This window comes from Diuraphis noxia, unplaced genomic scaffold, assembly GCF_037042655.1.
Source record: "Diuraphis noxia isolate RWA-SAM2 unplaced genomic scaffold, SU_Dnox_SAM2 contig0005, whole genome shotgun sequence".
NCBI classification, from domain to species: Eukaryota; Metazoa; Arthropoda; class Insecta; order Hemiptera; family Aphididae; genus Diuraphis; species Diuraphis noxia.
Window position 1 is genome coordinate 18,305,658 of NW_028301715.1, and position 22,721 is coordinate 18,328,378.

At 28.4% G+C, this 22,721-nt stretch overlaps 1 protein-coding gene and 1 long non-coding RNA gene across 4 annotated transcripts in view; one reads left to right on the forward strand and one right to left on the reverse strand.

The window, feature by feature from the left end:
• Nucleotides 1–22,721, forward strand: part of LOC107162947 (somatostatin receptor type 5-like) — a 220,315-nt gene that overhangs the window by 132,858 nt on the left and 64,736 nt on the right. The window contains exon 1 of one of the 3 annotated variants that reach the window (XM_089228643.1): nt 6,384–6,521. The exons of the other annotated variants lie outside the window; for them this stretch is intronic. The gene's annotated coding sequence lies outside the window, so the exon portion shown is untranslated. Of the gene's footprint in view, nt 1–6,383; nt 6,522–22,721 lie in introns of those variants that run through there. 3 annotated transcript variants of the gene reach the window in all.
• LOC149055010 (uncharacterized) lies at nt 14,987–20,933 on the reverse strand. The gene is made up of 3 exons (XR_016191925.1): nt 20,692–20,933; nt 18,728–18,954; nt 14,987–16,325 (listed from the first exon to the last, which is right to left on the reverse strand). It is a non-coding gene; the product is annotated as an uncharacterized LOC149055010 (long non-coding RNA).

The window sequence follows — 22,721 nt, forward strand, 5'->3', positions numbered from 1 at the left end:
ATTGAAAATTTGAAACTGTTATTAGCAACTGCATTATTCACACAACAGTTGGAATGTTTAATGGGAATCGGATAATAATAATATATTCCACTTTGCAACGCTGCAGGAACCGATAGATTTTTCATATAGCACGGAAAATACTTTCTTCGGAATGTTAAAATATTGGCTACTGCGATGTAAGGTTTTTTTTTTCAAATATGTCTATTTTCAACATCGATTAATTTTAAGAGATGTAGTAAATTAGTTAAATAAATAAAAATAATAATTATAAAAATAATTTTTAACAAGTGTACTCGTAACAATTACCTAGCGCTCTATAAAATCCGATTACTATTATGCTAATAAATGAATAAATCCGTTACGAACCGTTATTAATTATTATTAATTAGTATCAGTACCTAGATTGTGCAACTGCAAATGGTTCAATGCTTAACTTAACTGATATTAAACTAATTGTATTGTAGGTATGATATGTTTCTGGAATTCTGACGTTGGTGGTTATCTAAAATATATCATAGTTATATCTTGACAAATGAGACAGTGGAGGTAATCAGCATAAAACGTTTGTGGACTGCCAAGTTTGATATTATGTATTTTCGACATTGTAAATAATAAATATTGCTATTGTTGTATACCAAAGTATCTGATAGTACATTGTAATATCAAAAGCCAAACCGTGGAGTATATACTATAGTTTATCTTTATATGTAGTTATTGTGCGTAATATATGTATATGACACTGCGTCCACTCGACTGTAATAACTCTTAGGTACGTACCTATATAGAAGTATAGAGCAAATAATATCAAATATTATAAAAATATACGGCCCATGCCCAAGTGGAAATTGGAGAGGAGATCGAGGGGAACTATGGGCCTCCTTAAAACGTAGGCATAGCGAAAATAACCCTACTCGAACACACTGAGTAGTAGTAACTGGTAATTACTATAAATAATGTATACAGGATGTCTCAGAAAGATCCGACAAAAAAAATTATGCTAATTAAACGTTTGACTTGGATAAATCTTTTTACCATCAAAATTATTCCTATAATCAAATTCACAAATAGGCTATTTTGAGTTTATCTAAACATTTTTTATCAATTTTTAAGTTATTTATTTTAAGTGTTAAAAAATAAAATTATACTAAAAATGTAGCGTAAGTGTCAATGAATTATAAAGAACAAAAAATTGTAAATATTGAATACAACAAGTTATTCCATACGTCAGATTATCGCGAGACACTTTGTACATGCAATAACTTTAAATTGAAATATAATTGGAGCAAAAATATATTTTAAGTACAAATTTACAAAAAAAGTTTTCATCTGACTATTTTTCTTAGCTCTTTAAATTTATAGTTTACAAATGCTAATATGATACATATTATATGTAAGTTGTATAAAATTACATACTCGTATATACGTATGATATGAGAAATCTAAGATAAATCCATTTTTAGGTTTATCATGGTGTTTAAAGTGAAATGATTTCCAGAGACTGACTTTAATTTCGAATAAAGTATTTTTAAACTTTAGCCCCTTCTAAAATGATGGCGAATTTTCGCCTATTGGTAATTGTTTATCCACAGGCGATCGCAATAGCAGCACTAATACCTACCAGTACCTTTAAATTTCTATATTGATATTATTATTATGTACCTTTATAATACACCTAGAACGTTATTAAATTTAGTTAAACACAATAATTATATACATCATGTTCCTCGATAGCGTTCACGAATTAATGCAACAAAACAATATCGAAACGTTTAGGTAGCCTAAATATTGTCCGACGATGATATTACGTCTTAACGATATATTGAATATATTATACTTGCACACATGAATAACATAATACCATGTATATGTTATGTAGTTATAACTAAAACAACTTAACTTTTGACAGAACATTTTATCGTTTTCGGTTAGCCGTAGGTATGATGAAAAATCAAACATTTGTACATCCCTGACGTACACAGTACATATAAATAACGAACTGAATTACGATTTTGTTTTTGATTCTGGTGATATTTTCAATTAAAATCTAAAACGTGTTTAAGGCTTCATTGTTATTACAATATTTTAATCAAAACAAAAATGTATTGCTAAAATCTAAAAGAAATCACATCGATGACGGGTTTTTCTATTGAAATTAGAAATAAATTGTTCAAACGTTAACAATTATGTTTTCACCAAATATTTATTTAATAATGATTATTATTATGACATACAAAATTTTAAAAATTTTGATTAAGTATAACATTTGTTTTATAACTCAATTATATTCCTATTATCATCAGATCGAAAACCCTAATTTCTTATCACAATTTTAAATTTTTCTCTTTTTCTTGTTTGTTTTATAAGATTGTTTTTAATTCACTGTCATTTAATTTATTTCTTATTCGCTGTATGATGTAATGTGAATGAATAATGATAATTAATTAATCCCACTATGGACTTCTTTTCAGCCATACAATTTCTACTAAAAAAAAAAAAACACTTTAAAAGATATCTACTTAACTTTCAAGGATGAAAATTTAAATTTTTTACTGAAATTAAAAAATAGAATGTCACTCATTGTAGGTATTGTTCTATGGAAAATGTAACTTCATATCTTATACTCGGAGAAATAATTATTATGAACCTCTGCAGTATACCTATAATATCTTAAAAGAAACAACGTTTCAGCATTGTAAGTTTCAGAAACTTGAATATTAATAATGCAAATTTATACAACATGTTTAATGTTTATAACTTTTTGCCATACTGTTATACTGAAAAAACAAAATTGGATAAGAAAATCCTTCATTTTAGTGTAAAACTATCGTAAGAAAACAACCAACCGTTATTAATGACATCAAGATCACTTGATAGAGATTATAAATTAGAATTCACTGAAAACATTTTCTTCACCGAGTTTAATAATTAAGATATTCGATGAAATTATCGATTCCAACATAATATCATGTATGTATTAAGGTTTCAACGAATTATATATGCAATAAATAATCCATTGAGATGATTTTAAATACGTTAAAAAGTCATTGTATTTTAATTTATGAATGTTATAAATATCATTTTATTTTATAACACAAATTAACCAAATTTTTATTTTTGTAATAAAAATGAATTTTTTCACAGATTGTGATTATATTGTGTCTTATAACAATATATTTATTTTTTAGTTAAATATTATGTTTATAAAAAGTCGGTCAACATGCAATTTGAAATGTCTTATTAAAATATAATACATAGATACGAAAAAATAGGAAACAATTATAATTTTATTTACATTTAACGATTTTGGTGTGCCTGCCCACAAATTTCATTAAAATCCACAATAGTATCATTAAAAATATATCTTTTTTCGTTAATTTTTTAAAATTGTAAATAATAATATAGGTACTTTATTATTCTGTACCTATATATATATATATATCTATGCAAAATATATAATCTTTATCAAAATCGTATAATTATGCTTATTACCGGCAGTACCTGAATATCATATTTATAGGTTACTTATTTTATATAATATGTCATCTTCGAAATATATACATAGTAGGTATAATATGGACGGCCGGTTTTAAAATATTGTAGTGCTGAAATGTGAAAAATAAAATAAAAACATGTTCCGGACGACCCTATTGTTGTTGTGCTCGACTATCGCGTGTGTTGTTATTATTATATTATCGTCGACGGTCCAGTACAATGTATTATATACATGCATATTGCATATGTGTTGTCATATAAGTAAACCGTCACTTTTTCCTCGACTTGTGCTTATTTTATTCCAGAGGGCCTGTATTTATTTTTCGTCGCTAACACGATGCCACTAATATATTTTCTCGCGCACCACTCTGTAATATATTGTGCTAGTGTGCTACATCTCAATAATAAGACGACCTCATATTGTGTAGGCACTACACAAATTGTTCCGTGAACCCCGTGGCGTGTCCATCGCATGCGTACGATTTTGAGAGGTGTAATATTTCGTATAGATATTCTATTATGATAATATTCTGGAAAATCTAGCGTGACTGGTTGAAACGATCGAGAACATATATTTGTTTTTCCCTATTTCCGTAGTCTTAAACCATTTTTATTAACGCGAGGGACGATTGTCGATGATTTAGGGGCTTTGTTATATTTTGATAACAATATCAAAAGACTGTGAGACATAAACTGTGCATAATATATGACTCTGTTACTCTGTATGTTTAGATGTGTGCCTAAGAAAACGACGACATTTTCATCAGAAACTTTGGAAATCGCCCTTCGATATAATATTTTGATGCGATTATGTTTAAAAAGCTGCAGCTATAAAGGCACTAATTACGATCACTAGTTTGAACATCTGCGTTCGACCTACTGGTCCACCAATCATCCTGTGGTACTGCGAAGTACTAAGCCGGATGGTACTTGAGGTCTTCAGATGGAAATTCTCTGTAGTCTGTGATACCTACTGACTTTTTATGTTTAAAATAAATACTATTCGATATTTCGATAAATTACACTATTGATTTATTATATTTTTATTGTGAAGTTTTTCTAATTTCAAATTCGATCCGAAAAACAACGGCTGACATCACTTCATTCAAGTTTATTGATAATCACCTTTTTTACATACAGCTAATAAATTGTACAGTCGAACTCGAGACTTCGATTTTTTTCCCGGCTCCTAGAATTACTTTGTATACAATTTTTAAACAGAATATTTAAAGATTGAAAATATTTTTTATTTTTTTTAAATTCCCGGCTCCTAGAATTACTTTGTATACAATTTTTAAACAGAATATTTAAAGATTGAAAATATTTTTTATTTTTTTTAAATTTTTTTTTTATATATATATTTAAGTAATTTACAATCTATACAACTATGTACAATAGGCAAATTTGATAATTAATATAATATTAAATAGCAGAATAAAGATTGAATATTAAAATGCATTTTATCCATTTTTATGTTAGGCTGCACACTTACCAAAATGTCGGCGGGAAAATATTATTTATCTTTTATATATTATATTCCGGTGAAAGAATTCGAATTTGAAAAATCTTATACATTACTGTTGTACAACGCATGCAGAGTGATACGCAATAATATTATGAATATTTCTATATATAGTGACTGCCGCGATATTAGGTTCGCGTCGGACACATAAAAGTGAACTATATATACAATAATATAGACTGCACATAACAACAAAAATATAATGTCTGTACAACATTATCGTCACCAATCATCTCCCGAGCTTTGACTGTATAAATCTATGCCTATCCCGTGTGCTGTCTTCCATCAATATTAAATTAGTTTCCACGCTCGACGTTATTAGTATGCTATACGTATGGAAATGGAGAATCAAAGCTTAGAAATCCGCTATAATATATATATATATATATATATACATATAGTCATCGTATAATCGTACGCATGGCTCAACGCATATAGGTCCGTACATGATGTTTATATACCTACAGCACTGTATACCGTTGAACGACGAAGGCAGTGTGTTTGTACAATATAATATTATATTATTATAATGCAATATGCATAATCGTGCCAAATAACAAAATGTGAGGATAATTATATTTTATCATTAAGACGTCATAAAATATGTTCGTGCTGTATTAAAATACGATTAATAAATAAATACGATTTTTACCGGTTACAGAAACAAATGCTTCGTTATTAATCAGGCTAAATTCTCAATTAAAATATGTAAATTAATACAAAATTGTAATTTTTAAAAAGACTTACGATTGGTCCACCCAACGTTCTTTTAACTATGATTTGGTACTTTACGATTCTATGTATGTAATTATTGGCTTAAAATATTTCTTCGTGTCTACAAGCTTAGGAAAAACAAATTAAATGTTATTCGCATTTCGGTACATGGTTCGATAGATATGACCGTTTTAATGATTAATAATTTCAAAATGGATATAATTGTAAAGACGAGAAAAGTGTATCAATTTTGCTCTTAATTAAAATATTCAGTTGATTATTATTTATTCTAATTATTTGAATCGTAAAAACAGCATATAAAGCAATTAGTTTGCATCTATTCTAATTGAAAACAAAATAAATTGATGACCAAACACACAAATAACATCAACACATCTACACAATAACATACATATTATAGTTATATAGATATTATGTAATATACATAAGACAACATAACCTATATAAACATGTATACCTATGTGTGCGCGCGCATGGATAAATATAATTTGGTGTACAAATATCATGTTTTAATCAGTGCGTGTTTTATTTAAAAAACAGAACCTTTTGTTTTTTGTTACCATAACGTACAAAAATTGTTTTTTTTTTTTTTGATAATTCCCTAATTTTTCCATAAGCATATCAAAACAATAAAAAGAAAAACTTTAGTGCGCGTTTTTCTCTCTCTTTTTTTTAAATATTTACATTTGTAGCAGCAGCCGCATATTTTTGTTTTTCAAATTAAACATGGAAGTTAATATTTAAATGACGTGTCGGTGCATGTTATCCCGTGGTAAGTACCTACGACCAGTCAATAGATAAGCACCATTATAGTACGTCTTGTCGAACATGACATAATATTACGTTCATTTTAATTACTACCCACCAGTCACGATGGGTTCTGTTTTCCTACAGATAATTTACTTAAGACCTACGATTACGATACACAGTATACACACTAAAGCAAACTGAAAATGTGCACACAGAGTGTCACGGCTGTAAATAGCAGTTTGGTTGAAACGGAGTTTTCTTTAATTTGTTGATATCCACTCGTTCACTGAACAGGCAAGTAATTAGTGAGTACCTAAAACAATACGTCACGTCAAATTTCCATAGCCGACGATTGGAACCGTTATAGCTTACAATAATATTATTATAACACCAACAAGCTACTTGATCACGAGCTTGTAACATTTGTTTTGGTTGTGGACCTCTAGTCCAAACTTGATACAAAATGTAGTTTCGACCTAAAAAAACCTTGAATAAAAACAATTATCAGTAATTTTTGTTTACTATATAATACATTAATAATAATAAAAGGCGCGCAAGTGGTTACCGGTCTGGTATATTGTATTTTTATGATGCATACAATTATAGTATAAACATTCTGTGAAAGTATTATATATCTACGATTTTTTTTTTAAAGTTACATCAAAAATCAAAATTATTTTTTTTGATAACTGGTTTTATTACGTGAAAATCTCCGTTTTTCTTTAATTTATTTTATGTTTTTCCCGATGCTTTTGAAAACTGTTAGGAATTCTTTACCTACTTTTGCAGAACCACCTCCTCTCTCTAAGTACTAGATTCACTTTTCTATCAAAAAATATGCTGAAGTAAAAAATCAGAGCGTTTTTACTGTGTCAGAGTCGATACTAGACAGAAAAAACACGTCATTGTAAAATTAATCCATACTTTGGTATGCTCAGACTCTAAAATATTATTGCTATATTAATATTTAAAAAAATGGGAATGAAAATGAATTTAACAAAATAAATGTTAATAATTTCGTTTTGTGTCACCTACTAAAACGCTTGTGCATAATTATTATACTAGCTGATCCTCGTGCACTTCGTTCCCCGTTAAAAATATCAACTCTATAATATATATGATCCAAAATTAGTCGTTTAACACCTGGCTAGTCATGTTCAAAACTTCCCGTGAATGACCGAACTGATAATGTCAGTCTGATATATGTTGGTTCGGGAATTTTAGGTATAACTATACTTTTCCACCGCTACAACGTCATATATAGTCAATGAGCTTCAGCCTTCCGTTTCTTTGCTTGGCATTTGTTGCATATTTTATCCATTTTACCAATATCAACATCATTTAGCACAGAATAGTCAAAGTTACAGTCAATATTTAATAATATTATCATTATTATAATATTATTATTATTATTTAGATTAGTTTTGTACGTTTAACACGTAATGTCACCTGTACGCATTATTATTGAACAACCGTTCGCTACAAAAATGATTGTTATTATTTCCATCATGGCAGTCAGTTTCGCCGTTCGACAGCGGTGCAGGTTATACTCGAAATCAGTATTAATAACGAGCTCCAACCGGTGCAATAACTTATCGATATAATGACGACAATACGCGTTTGATTTCGTGTAAATGGGTTGTGTTATAGAATTATTAGTTCAAACATGCGGTGGTGACACAGCTATATATGCGTCGTATGATATTATAAATCATAAACACGCACTAAAATCATTTGCCATCCGTGTGCTGTGCATCTCGTACAATAATAATAATCATAATATTACGACATTTGCCTGGGAAACGGATTGCCGGGTGCTGCGTTAGAAGACTATACTATTATTATGACGTCGGCACTATCGTTGTATTAAAATATTCTAATCGGAATCCGGCGACGACAATGATAATATATACACGGAGATCGAATTAATTATAGCTCCACTTCCTATAACGCCTCCCGAATCGAATTTTGCGTTCAACTCAACATTATCCAATGATGATATTTTGTGCTAGAAGAAATTGGATAAAACCAGCGAATCCTATAGTTTATTTCAAAAACACCTTCGTTAAAAAAAAAATCATTCTTAGATAATATATATATTACGCTTTTGATCATAGGCTTATACATTTTTTTTCTCAATAAAAACCCCCAATAGCTGATAATAACATTTCATAGTATAAAAATCTATAGTGTCGTAAATAATTCAAACGATAATAAAGAAGTATGAAAACACAATAATCTACTTGGAAAATAATAGTATGGCTATTAAACGGATCACTCACTCGGCGTGCATAATAATATTAATTTTGTTATGTTCTAGTGTGCGCGCAATAGAAACTATACAACGGTTGCTCATCCAAAAACGAGTTGAATATAATAATAAAAACGTAAATAATAATAACAGAACCTTCCATTGCAGTCGGTTTGTATAAGTAACAATCGATACAGCAACAATAATATACACCGATCGAAACGTGCGACGTAGTAGTTATGCGTATTATTTAAAAAAAATAATAATAATAACACGAAACTATACTGTTTCGCTAAATGAAAGAGTGAATAATAATACAAATTTTCGGGTACATAACATCATGTTTTATACGTCATATAGAGTTTAACCCCCCCCCCCCCCATCAGACAATGACACCGCACACACGCATCACACAGTCACACATAATACAATACGGTTTCACCACCGATATCATACGATCCACAATACCCTAATAATATTTTATAATATATCATATACACTGGTTGGGACACCGATTGCTATTAATTTCCTACGTTAAAACTGACAACTGTAATCAAAAACCGATGACGGGGTCGTCAGAATCGTCGCGCTCTCTCGGGCCGTTCAACAAGTGGGCAGCACACACTGCACAATATCGGCTCATCGGCCCAAACGATGGTGTGACCGGCGACGATGATTAATCGTCCGAACATCGTTCGTAGCGTGTGCGAAAAACGTCGTGTCGTTGTCATGTTTTCGCTGGTAGGTACTCTTGTGTTTTCCATTTTGGTTTTCATCATTATTAATACCGTAGTATTATTGGCATTTTTCAACGAGCTCGTTCACGCGCCTCCATTGACGTTCTGAAAACATAAAACCTAACTTACTACGGTGTATAATGATATATATATATATATAATATAACGTACATAGGATGAAGATATAAGCACTGACGCGTTAAAGAGTGGTGAGCGTGAAAAGCGAACACGTGTTGTATGGAGAGGTACATTTTTTGGAGGTGGCACTATTTTTTTTTAGGTGACTTTACTGAATAATTATGAATAGAAAGGATTTTTTTTTTTTAATTTAGTGATACGATTTTGATTTTACTCATTAAAAACAGAAAGTAATCAATTCTATATAGGTAGGCAGGTATAGCTATATTAATTAAATCGAATAGATGAACACTTGAACAGTTTTAAATTAGTGAAATTCGTTTACCGGAAGTCAAATACATCCATTATTATAAGACACATTTAGACACTTATAATTTATAAACAGCTTCCAGATTAAGAATGACATTATGCGAGGTACAATGATATCCTACAGATATTATGTTTTTTTCTAATATGAATCATCTGATGGTAATCCAAAAAAATTCAACTGAATAAATTACTTATTGAATTGATGGTTGATTTTAATACCAGTTGACACCTATCAAGAAACGTCACTGACAAAGGAAAACAAAATTGTTAAACTTCCTTTTTGTAATAATATCTACTATATAATATTATAGTTCCTCTTTAACAAATTTTTATCAAAATATCCGCTTATTTATTTATTTTCAATCAATTGTCACTTATAGGCATCTGCCCTTCTTCGTCTGTCCTTAATTACTTTTACCAGGTTAAGACACGAAGTAGAGACTTCCAACTACAAAACTGATGAAGCCCAGTTTTGATCTATTTTCATTATAAATTAATAAAAATACTTAGTTTATAATATTTAGGAAATAAAAAACTTTTTATAATCGCTTCTTTGAGGTCCTATATTTATATTGTATTTGGATCAAAAGCATTCGGTTTTAAAATTAGATAAAAATAAAATAAAAATAATCACATTTTAACAAGCTTATCATGTTATATTTTCTGCATAAAATATTAATCAAAAATGTTGAATTCATTTTCATCCTTATCTCTAATTTATATTGAATCTGTTGAAAAGTTTGAAACATCAACCTGTGACAAAAATCCGATTGAGGTGTTACCTGCAGCTAGTTATTTTTTCCTGTAGCTCAGTTAATGAATCAATCAAATGTTCGGCCACATTGATTTTCTTTCTTTTTTTTTTTTTTTATTAGAAATAAGTCTCGGCTGCGGAGGCCATTGGCTGACATAGTTTACATTGTTAATGATAATTGTTGTATACACTATTTACATTATTTACAAAAACATTACACATATTACAACATACTAGATTATAGATTATTAATTAGGTTGGTCTTGATTAAAAAGGACATCATGCGGCTATGTTGTCTGGGTGGAGGGCTTCCGATATAATATTTGATACTCCAGCTTCTCGTTTGTCCGATTCGAAGGAACGGCATTCAGATACGATGTGTTTGATAGATAGAAGTGTACCACAACTGGCGCAAATGGGTGGGTCTTCTTTGTTCATCAAGTACTGGTGAGTTAGCTGCGTGTGTCCTATGCGCATTCTATTTATGGAGACTTCCATCTTTCTTGAAAATTCAGGTGGGGAATGCCATGTGTGAATGGTATTTTTGATTTGGTTAAGTTTAGAGGCGCCTTGTTTCCATTCCCGTAGCCATAAATTGTTTGCAATTGTTTTTGATAAGGATCTGGCGTCGTTTAGGGTAAAACAGTTGAGTTTAATAGCGTCAGGGGAGGTTAATGCTTGACGAGCTTTTTCGTCAGCTCTTTCATTACCCGAGATTTGATTGTGGCTAGGAATCCAAATCAGAGTGATTGAGTGGCCTGACTGTGTAAGATCGTTGAGTTGGTTATGTATTTTCCTGGTGATCTCATTTGGGGTGATGGGGTTATCGATAGTTCTTAACGTGCTTAGTGAGTCGCTTAGGATTACTGCTTTATGTGTGTGTGTTGTTTTAATGAGGTCCAGGGCAAAGGAGATTGCCACTGCCTCAGCTGTGTAAATTGAGCTAAAGTTTGGTAGTCTCAGCATGCTGAGATTTTCTTTTTAAATAACAAGTATTTTTGCATTTCGTGATATACATTATTAGCCATTGAACATCAAATTCACTTAATTTGATTAGTTTAGGTTATTTGTATATTTTTTGTACTTAGTTGAATCTTATTTATCTTCTTACGAGCTTTGTATATCTAGCGATTTCTTTAAATAAATAGGATATGAATGACTTTTCATTATGTTATGTATATATACTTATACCAAAGGGAATTTATTCGTTATAACAATAAATAAAATGAAAAGTGGCACTGTGAAATTTGTCCCCTGGCGGGAAATCGCTTAACAGCACTCAGCACTGTAGGTAAATTTTTCTCTGTGTAACCTACTCTGTACACTTAACTATAGTTATTATAACTGTTTTGTATAACTAAAAAACGGAAATAACGTGACGCCGAGACTGTAAAAAATATGGAAACGAAAAGAGAATATAGTATACAGTAATCTCGGTAATTCCGCGGGCTTACGACATTCTTGCAGTGTCCTCTTACAGTTTTTTGGTTTTTTTTTTCAATTATTTCCCTCGAGTCTTAAAAACGCACCCGGAAAGGCGGCCAGCCGTTTCACCCGCGGGGTCGTTTACGTCCACTTGAACAATTCTTCCGCCGCCACCGAGGCCTAATCAACCGGGCGAAATGGGTTTATTATTCTTTACTATGCACTTTACATCCGAATGAAAAATAACGATTAAAAAAAAAAAAAAAAAAAAAAACACAATAAAATATAGCGAAAAAACACCGTCTCCTTTCCGGCCAAGTGAATAATTTTTTTTTTGTTCTTTCCATACACCGCAGTGGCGGCATCGCCCCGACAGCACCGGTTTGAAGAGAAGTGCCCAGAATGCATAAATCAATGTTGTGGTTTTTTTTTTTGCTCGTCTTATTTCTCTCTCCGTTCTTTGCGAAACCGTCTTTGACGACGTTATAACGACCCTCGTTGTTATCTCACCCCGCATATCTATTATTATACAACCGTAGGTCCTGATTTTATACTGCCCCCGACCGGCGCCGCCGTGGATATACCCGTCCACAGTACTTCACCGACCGTATATACCCGTCCACAGTACTTCACCGACCGTATATACCCAGCACAATAACGTTATAATGATTATTATAAACGAATTCTTTGTAAATGTTCGACGAGAACTGGTCCGGACGTGGTCGTCGTAGCTTCTAATCGAATGTCCGGACGTGAACCGTCCTGTTTATGTTCAATAATAATATGTAAGAACAAGAATAAAGCGGAACGACAGTTTTCCAATATCTATGTAACAAGTATATATTATGCGCCACGCCGCCACTTATATTATCCACATACATACGTATTGGTCGACGTAGTTTAGGTATATACATTATTATTATATAAACATACTGACACAGATAATCTAGACAATAGCGCTGCATTGGCGGCATAGTCAGCTCCGTGAGACGACTGGACCCCCTTAAAATTTATTGGGAAATATGTTCAAGGTCTTTCTTTTTGTACCTAAATATAGAAGTCTTTTTTATCTAGCCGGCTGAGTAATGTGGTCACAGTATAATATACTTGTATATAGGTATATTGTATAAGCAAGTGTATATAGGATGATATTCTGTTCAAATGACAACCGAGCTAATTTTCTATGTCAATTTTATATTTTAGGTGAAAAAAAAAAATGCTTGTTAATGGTCTAAATTAGATGTAAATCACAAGCCACGTTTTTACCGAAATTACTTATTTTCAACAATTATGTTAATTCATGTTCTTTTCACAACAATTGTTTATATTTTTATTTCACAATCAGGAACAAAAAAACTCTACAACAATAATAACTTATAACTCTTATAACAACGTAAATATACAAATATCGAATAATATCAAATGTTTTTTTGATGGCTAAGTATTTAGGGTTAAGTTCGAATGAGTAAATGTAGGTACTACGCTAAAGTGATAGTCCACTATCTTAATTTGATGTACCTACTCGAATACTAAAAATCTATTTATTCTATAGGTATATTCTATATATTTATATAGATAGAAAATTTTTTAAATATTTAAATAATCTATTTCTTCTGGTTATGAAATTAAAAACCTAGGTTAGCATCATTAAATGAAATTCATAAAACCCCTACAATATGGAGACTATTAGTGATTTAGATTTGTAAAAATATACTTATGCCATAAATTATATGCTTAAACCATATTATTAGGCGATTAATTATAAAATATTAAAATAAAAATGTACTTACATGATTAGTTTTACCAGATCGGAACACCTAGTATTATCCTCAGACATTATTTTATCGGCAATATTAAAAAAAAAAAAAATATTAGAAAATGTAAAATATCATACTGATAATAGTGGTATATTGGCAGCTGTGATAATATTTATGGTGGCAACCACTGTGTACTGTGGTGTAATATGTACCAACATAAAAATAAACACTTTCGTTTTTGTTTATAAATTTATCGAAATATTGCATATACGATGTACAAACAAATTATGTAAACGACTTAGTACTTCTTTTTTTTACTGTATCATATACATTTCTTCATAATATTTGTATATATTTGAGAATTTGTTGATTAAGATTAATACAATTGTTCAATTTTCATTTATTACCAACTCCAGCATCAACAAAAATAAAATACTAATCAAACTTAATCAAACTTAATCGCTTAATAAACTTCAATAATTGTATTTGATTGCGAGCTGTTTAATTCCCAAATAAATATTATAATTTTGTACTAGAATATTTTCTCAAGTGCTGGAACTAAATTACTTACGTTTGTAACATTCAAATTCATTAACCTTATAAAACATTTATATATCATTAGACAGATCTAAATATATATATATTTTAATGCGGAAATTTAATTTTTCTCTTTACCTGCTTTCAGTTTGATGTGCCATTTAACCAACTGTATAAACACCAATTTATTTTTCGTTCAATACAATATTTATATAACTATCATATATCCAGCCGTTGCTAAAATATGTACATAAAGTACTGTAATATTATTTTAATAAATAATAGCACAATATTATTTGGATTTAGATTTAACTTTGTCAAAAGTACCTAAATGACATAGAGTAGCCTATTTACAATCGTATGTTAAGATAGATAACCATTTGTTAATATTGTTTTATTTTATTAATTAAATATGTATTATTTATGTGATATCAATATTAATATTCAATTAAATCATAAATAATAAAAATACACCTTTTTACCTTGATAACCAAAAGGATGACATTTATATATTTTAAATGCATGTATAAATATAGGTTTTACTGTAGATAACGAATAACGTTTAAAATTTGTTTTTATATATACAACAAAACATATTTTTTGAGCATAAATGAAAAATGTTAACACTTGATGATGAAATAATAACTGACTACAGTGCTACAAAATTTGTCACTGTCCGGCATCATTATCTCGCTCTAAATATTACAACGTGTCATATTATTATTAAAACGGATTATTTATTTTTAAAAAAAATTTCATAAGATGTAAAAAAACGTTGCCTTATTATTGATTAATATGATATGCATAAAAAACTTTTTCTGTGCCTACCATTATTAACGCTTGTTGTTTAATCAATCAATCAATTTCTTACGATGTCTATAATTACAATCAACTTTATAACAAACATGCTTAAGAGCAGCGTTGTTTTCTAAATTTTATTATTATTCAAAACATGAAGGTTAAACATTTTTCGATATTTAAAAATTCTAAGTTCTAATAAAATAAACCTAAATATCGTATCAAAATTACCGGTGCTGCAACTAAAGGTATTTTTGATGTCCAGTCATAATATAATTTTTAAATAATTATCAGTTTGGTTGAGATAAAAAACACAGTGTTGGACACATTCAGGCACCATATTATTTGTGACATAGATTAAAGTCATAATATAATAATATCTAAAATCAAACCGATCGGCACGGTATAACTATAAAGGAATGTAAAACTAATGGCCCTAACTAGTGATTCACAACACCTCCAAATACGAAACGTAGTTATTGTAGTACCGAATATGAATAAATAACAAATATACTTCTTAAAGCCAAAACACCTTGTAGATATTTTATATACATTTATGCACAGAAATTTTATATATAGTTAGCACTGATAGTGATCATAGTACTATTAATACCATGTTGTTCTCGCAGACATACGGTGTATAAATATTTTAGTTAAATAAGTAATTTTAAAATAGTAATGTAGCATTTAAATTATTAGATGTGTATATTATAGGAAACGAAACTTCCGACGAGCAAGCCTCATTAGACGTTAATGATAATGTAACCTTTTTAATAAACCAAACGTCTTACGACGACGCGAAAGATCTCATTAATGCATTTACAAAATATAAATTGCTAAGTATCTGGAATACACAAAATACCAAATTAAATGAGATTAAAAGAGATGTCCATAATTGTTGGATAAATCCAAAGCTTAACCGAAAAGAAGATACAGCACTCAACAGACTTGCCAATGGATTCGCGCTCGGTTTCCTGATGATAAGAGAGGACCAGAGGAGCCTCCCATTTGTCAAATCTGCGGAACTATGTTAATCGTCAAACATATAATTTGCCGACTGTTAAATGTACAACCAAGCACAGGATTATCACACAACCTATAGTCAGCCTCGATCCCAATCCTAAAAAAACATAGATTTAATGAATTTTTAAAACATACTAAATCTGTCATTAAAATATATAAAACAATGTATATCCTTTTTATTTTAACTTATCTTTGTATTTATATAATCATATTATATATGTTTTAACCTTTTATAACTAACTGCATTTGCTGTCGATGTTGTTTTTAGAGATCAATCAAAAAAAAGCATGCACCTACCTATATATATGTATAACATCATATAATATATTAATATTTATTAATATTTTATAAATCGTACCAAGTACAAAAATTAACTTTTATAATATTCAATTAAGAAATAATAAAATTTGAATTAAATGTCACTAATATTTTCGAAATGTTCGCTCTATAAAAAAACACTAGTGTTTCAGCTTTCAAGTATAAACTTACGAAGTGATGAATTACGTGGAAGGCAGCATTATAATTATTTCGTGTCAAGGTAAATAGCGTATGTTTGCATTCCAAATAACATTGGTGCATGTATATTATCCGAGTGAAATAGTTTGAAAATATTAAATTGTTAAAATAATACACCAACATAACTTCACCGTTACCGCACCCCTATATTAAATACTAAAGCGTCAACACGAGAGTATAATATAACACTCAGTGTTTGTTTAAATTGTACGCATAATAGTAGGTATTCATTTTCAACGTTACGTCTGTAAAATACTTTTGTGTATAATCTTCTATAATATAATACAATGGGAGAAAACTATACCTTCTCCGTATCAAAACGCTAAGATAATATTCACGCGTGTCATTTGGTATGATATAATAATTAGAAACAGAAAGAATGTTTCATTAAAAATTACTCAAACTGTTTTGAAAACAACTGCTCATCTGATGATGTAGTGCAAGAGTTTTAAATAAATATAATATAATGCACACTTTATTTAGTTTAGAAAACATATTTTAAAAAAACATTTGCCAAATGTGATTTTAAAAGCAAACAAATAATAAAACCAAACTATCACACGCTTATTAATATTATGGCGCACTTTTTATCTGTATAATAATTTCCATTTTGGTTTTTTAATAACATTAATTATTGTTCATTTTTTAAATCTGATATAACAGTAATAATAAGTTCTAGACTCACGAGATTTTCTCTGAAATATTGTTTTGTGTGGGAAACAACCCAAAAGGCATTAGACATACTTAAAATAAAATATGATAATTAACGTGACTACATTTTTTACAGTGTACATTTTTCTATACACTATATAATACACAACATAATATGTTATATATTTTTTCACTGAAAACGTTAAATATTTTAAATTTATATAATATATAATCATATTTAAATTATACAGAGCTGCAGTTGTATTTAAGTGTTTATATTTTCTTAGTATAAATATCTAAATAGATTGACATCAAAGATGATTTGTCGTAGAAAAATACCGACCAAAACCATATGAATTATTTTATTATTATTTATATTTCAAAAATGTCTTTGTATCAATCCCAATTAAGCCGTCAACTTCAATAATGGTCAAAAGGCGTTTTAAGTGCAAATTGAGACGTGAGTAGATTGTCATGGTATCATTTGAAGCCGTTTCTATAATCATTTTGAATTTTTGTCTAACATATGTCATCATAAAGCAGATTGTATATGTAATGCACAAATATTTTGACAATGATCTTTATACATATATATTGGATGATTTGAACCGTTAGTATACGCTTGACACCATAAATTCAAATAGAACAGAAAACACATTCATATGCTACAACTATAATAAGAGTCATTTGTGTGATGTATATGCGATTTGAATTGAAGGAGTTGTTTTTATTTGATATAGTCTTTACTATTGAGTTTTGCATCAATGTAAACAAGATGGATGCTAACCCTTTGTCTAATGTAAAACGGCAATGCTAAACATCAAAAAAAAAAAATTATTTATAATCTTGAAATGTATTACATTTTGAACTATTCAACAATTTTATATTATTTATGTTTTCTAGTTTTCTAGATTTGAATACATAAACTCCACTTGGTATTTTTTCAATAAAATAAATAACTATTTATAGTTAAGTGTAAAAAATTAAGTTAAATATTGAACATGGTTTTTCGGAACCAAGTTTTTAAAAATCAATAAAATATCACAATGGCGTAATGAATTTGAAGTACTGACATCTCATGAAATATGTCAACACGATCACGTTTTTATTATTTAGTTAAATGTAAAACTTGGTTCCTCATTATTCATACTTCTAAATAAAAACATACTAATTCAAGAGAAATTTTATAGACTTGGTGATCAATTGCTCTTGGAATAAGGTATTCGACAAATCTCCCGACGAATCTTAGATCATAATCTATTTTTAGAATACTGATTTTATTATAACGAGTAATGACATTTGTTTAAAAAATGAGTACCGCATAAAAATTACTTGATTTTGAATGTAAGATTTCAAACAGTTAATTAATTATAATTTCTGGTCAACTGGCATGAATTAGAAAGAGGTTGGCAACCTTTGTAATTAGCTGGATGTGAGCCACTACATATAAAACTCGGTCTTCTTGGCACTGAGTGGAATCATGATCTTCAGCACATATCTATGATTTTGATTACAATCAATAGCTTATTTGACTGATAGCGATAAAATTGATGTAAAACCTGCAGAGTATAAGAAATTATTATTATTATTATTATTATTATTTAATTTAAGTATCTACTTATTATTTTTTTTTACTTCCTTATGGTCTTAGAACTGGGATAATTTGTGAGTTGATAATATTTGAGTTATTTAATTTAACTTTTACAATTACAACCCGATAAATAACTATAAGATCTTTTATTTGAAAAAGAAAAATAAACACAAGAAAGGTTGTTAGGTTTTATAATTACAATTTATAGTGGTTTTGTTGTTTGTATTGTCATTATAATTTCATTAATAAATTGAATTGTGATACCACAGTTTAAAGGTGATATACTCAAATTTGATTTTATTAGGTTTTTTTTTTTGTTCAAAGTGAGTATTATTTGCAGTGATAAATGCTAAGATGACAAGTACAACGTTTTCCGTATCCCGATATTATTTTTAATTATTTCTAAAATAATCGCAATGTGCCTATATATGGAGCTTTCTGTCGTGCCTAAGAAAATTGAAAGACAAGCAAAAAATTATTAAACAAAAATGCAAAAATGCAATTATATTTTAACTTTCTGTCGTGCCTAAGAAAATTGAAAGACAAGCAAAAAATTATTAAACAAAAATGCAAAAATGCAATTATATTTTAATTTAACTCTATAGTAATAATGTTTAATTGACTAGTAATTATGAAATATTAATGTTATGTCTAATATAGAATATAAATCATAACTAAATAATCCCCAAAAAAGACTAATTAAAATTAACAAATCGATGTAACATTATACATTTTAGGAGTAAATAAAAAAAATCCCGAGTGAAGGAAACAGACAAATGAGTAAATTTTTTGTTTTTTAATGAAGAGTATTTGAGTGAAAATTTTTTTAAATATATTAATTTATGCTTATAAGTTTTTTTTCTTAAATATAAGTTTGATTAAAATAGAATATACTTAAGTTTAAAAGCTTTCTGTTATTTTTAGATGAAATCTTATAAGATTAAATATTTTGAAAAATCACTTTTACATTTATTATTTATGTTTCAAAACGGGCCATGGACCGGTTTCTAAAAAATTAAATAAAAATAAAAAATGTATAATGTGATGTTTAGAAAAGCAAATAGGTACACTTTAATTAACACTAAAAAATATCAACGTTAATATATTTAGGTCATTTTCTATATTAATTAAAACATTAAATGCAAAACTCCATTATATTAATAATAATCTGGCAATAATAATCTACTTACAAAATTATTCACTAATCTAGATCACGAGTAATCACAATATGACCTTATATGGTATAAAGACAATAAAGACATTAGACCTCTAAATCATTAAATCGGAATGGAACCAAAGTTTTTATACAAGTAGGTAATCCTACATTCCTACATTCCGACAATCTTCTAAAGGATTCTATATATGTCTTAAAATTGTAAAAGATAAATCTTAAAGCTAGGTCGTGTTGTCTGAAAAATAAATTTTCCATTTCCACTTAGTACTTATCTAAGCAATTTGAGAAAAAGTTATTATTAAACATTTAAATATTTTAGATTAAATTTAAAGCAATATTTTTTTAACACAAAATATAATTTTTCATCGTAATTCAAAGAATTTCCTGCTTTTATTTTTAAATTGCATGTAATTTGTAACCACTAAGAATGATTTATTAAGAAAAAAAAAATTGACATACCTATATTACTAAAAATTAAAATGTTATATAATATATTTAATGATAACAGGGATAATACTTATACCTACTTACCTGAATAAAAGATGATTTATTGTCCTAATACATTGTATAAATCTAAAATACGACTATAATGAAATATCGATTCACGTCCAAATTATTAATTAACGTTCATCAGATCGTTCGATATTATTTTTACTGGCAGCTTATAGAATTTAAAAAATAATTTACGTTTAATTCAATATACTTTTATATACCTAATAGTAGTATTAATACTGTACATTATATCAAATATTGATAACTGTTAAAATGTAATCTGTTTAAAGTATAGAAATTAAATAATATGTTAATATTTCTCAATAATACGCAGGGTTTGTATAGTAAAATCTCGTTCTTAAACACGATTAAATTATTGAATAACTACAATAACAATAATTTTATGATCTTTTTATAATAACGTTATGACGTTATATAACGTTGATTTGAAAAAAAAATACTAAAACTAATCCATGGATTATTTCGAAATACGCTCAAAAAGACATTTATAACTAGTTGTTAACTAAGCACTTTTTTGATGGACGACCTAATTTTGTAATGTTTTTTCTAAATCTAATCCATAACGAATTTTTAATGATATATATTCAATCACATTGCACATAAAAAATATTCAATCAGTTCAGCCTCGTTATACGTAATTACAATTGCCACTATATGTTTTATTCACAACGATGTCTAAACGAAAAAACTATATTATTAATTATTTATAATTATTATTTATTTAACTCTTGGGTACGTTTTGAGAATGTCCGGGACCTCGTATTTTTTAATTTATGCACATTTTTATTACATTATAAGCTTGTTGTTAAATATTTAATTTGCATAACTAAATTATTAGATGCTTTAACGAAATATTTGACTAGAAAAAAATAGTGGATTGTAATGAAAATTTATTTTTATATTACAATTGACAATTTTGAGGAAAGCAACTTCAAGCAAAGGTACTACTCGTTTAAACCCAATTTTTAACTTTATTTATAGTATGAAATAATTTTTTTTATTATTCATCTCTTCTAAAGACCGAATAATATGTAATATTGGTGTGGATTTATAAAATTGCACATTGAACCAAATTGTACATCTTACAATATAGGTTATAAAATACATTTTTTAACCTTTTGGTGCTATTAAATTAAATACGATGGTGTCATAAAGTTTGAAACTTTTAGTAAAAACTTGTTTATTTTTAGAATTAAAAATAAATTAAAATCACTGGTACTAAACAATAATACGTTAAAAAATATAAAATCCATTAAACGATATTTATTTAATATTTGAATGTAGGAAGTACATTAGTACATAAGTTATTAGGTATACAACATAGATTAATAGTAAACACAATGATTTAATTTTTATACGATGGAGTTTAAATCAAATATAAATATATATTATATTTTGAGTATCCTGCTGGTATCAAAAACGAAACAATTTATCGGAAAAATACAATGTTCGTTTTCTACATGATTTTGTTAAACAACACCAATTCTAAATACTTAACTGTGTGAACCTGATTTTTTTTGTAATAATTTATGTTTATAATAATTTTATAACGACAAATGCTGATGCAAACGCTTCGAATATTATATTCAGTTTCTGAACCTTTACTATGGAGTACATAGGCACCATTACCATAGTTTTGATGTTCTATAAATAAATTAATTTAAGATTATTATCATTAATGATGAATTATGTCATTTATGAGGAATTATGTCATTCCTAATCGTCGATAATAATTTTCAACGTTTGTTTATTTTAAGGAGGTGATAATTATTCCATACTAAACCACAACCAAGATTTCATGAAAACTGTCAATCAAAATAATTTTACTTTTTATAAGTCAATATATTTTATCATGAAAAATGCATAAAAATGTATTAAGTGATTTATTTATATGATGAGCAACACGAAAACCGTTTAAAAATTACTTAAAAATCCCATAAAATTAAAATTGTGTGCATAATAAAAACTTTGCAGGTAAGTAGGCAGTAAAATATTATTATTCCTTAAACCGTTTTCAACACGCTCTGTCACGACGATGCATAAATCAT